Source organism: Octopus bimaculoides, chromosome 6, assembly GCF_001194135.2.
Source record: "Octopus bimaculoides isolate UCB-OBI-ISO-001 chromosome 6, ASM119413v2, whole genome shotgun sequence".
In the NCBI taxonomy this organism is placed as follows: domain Eukaryota; kingdom Metazoa; phylum Mollusca; class Cephalopoda; order Octopoda; family Octopodidae; genus Octopus; species Octopus bimaculoides.
The window spans coordinates 58,192,099-58,192,728 of NC_068986.1; the positions used below are offsets into that span (position 1 = coordinate 58,192,099).

The 630-nt window shown below is 35.2% G+C and overlaps 1 protein-coding gene across 1 annotated transcript in view; it reads right to left on the reverse strand.

Moving 5' to 3' along the window:
• LOC106868936 (paired box protein Pax-5) overlaps positions 1-630 on the reverse strand; it is a 261,351-nt gene that overhangs the window by 258,145 nt on the left and 2,576 nt on the right. The window lies entirely within an intron of this gene.

A 630-nucleotide genomic window follows, 5' to 3' on the forward strand; every position in this document is an offset into this window, starting at 1 on the left:
ATATATATATATATATATATATATATACATGTTTATATCCATAGCAAGACCATAACATACATGTGTACCGCGAGATACAGCTGACAGACCTCCCACACATGTCCTACAAAACTACTTAATATACATACATACGTGAATATACACACCTGCCTAAATTGTATACATACTTATATTACTACCTACCGCAAATAATTTTAAATGAGACATACGAAGTATGCATGTTTCACTGGGATTACTAACCATCAACGCAATACAAGCACACACACACACACACACACACACACACACACACACACATGTATATACATATACCTTACAGGTACACAACACATAACATTCTACGTATGCAACCAGAGTTATGTACACAACATAATTTGTTTAATTTCCGTGCATAGCGACAAAATAACATAAGCTAACCATACGTACGCGCTACATATACGTAGCTACACTAAATATGTTGAATCACGCACCTATATACACGCTTTCAGAATACTGCTAAACATGCGCAATTTTCACACTTTTTCTGAGAGGTCTGCTGTAGCCCCATACAGTTTATACTGCACGTTATTCCGATGCATGCAAGTGTTTGTGTGTGTGCGCGCATTTATATATATATATATATATATATAT